We start from the raw sequence: 599 nt of genomic DNA, 5'->3' as shown, positions 1-599 counted from the left end.
GTGGTCCGGAAGTGCGACATAAAACGCATTAAGAAAACGCGAAAGAAAAAATAAGAAAATTTAGAAACGTTTAGGAACACGGAAAAACACAAACCAGTGAGAAAACACAAAAGCGCCAATAAAAGAAATTTTCGCGTTTTCATTATCTGCTCTGATTTCACAGTGCTTTCTCAGTTTTTCTTAATGTTATTGCATTAAAAAATCTTTCATTTTCTTCGTGCTGTTTGCACTTCAGGGCACCTGAGTTCAGTCCTGAGCGATCGTTCAATATCCCATCAAATTGAAACCTGACTGCACGTTCACACAAAGTAATACTCGTAATACTGAATGTTTTTATTGGCGGTCTGAAACGGGACTGGACGGGACGGCGGCACCCGCGACACTCAGTCTGCTGTTTCTGCCACACCGGATTTATCCTTATCAAGCGACTGTTATATGTTATCTTAATAAACAATGTCATACTTAGATTTACTCTCCTTTTACTTAATTTGGGATTGCACCGAGCTGTAAATTAATCAGTTATTTTAATCCAAGGGTTGGATTAGGGTTGAAAATCTTTAGTGACGGTCCAGAGATGCTGTACCGGAACGCGGGTGACT

Source organism: Brienomyrus brachyistius, chromosome 3 (assembly GCF_023856365.1).
Source record: "Brienomyrus brachyistius isolate T26 chromosome 3, BBRACH_0.4, whole genome shotgun sequence".
NCBI classification, from domain to species: domain Eukaryota; kingdom Metazoa; phylum Chordata; class Actinopteri; order Osteoglossiformes; family Mormyridae; genus Brienomyrus; species Brienomyrus brachyistius.
The sequence above is the reverse complement of the archived record's forward strand: the minus strand, read 5'-3'. Positions refer to the sequence as shown.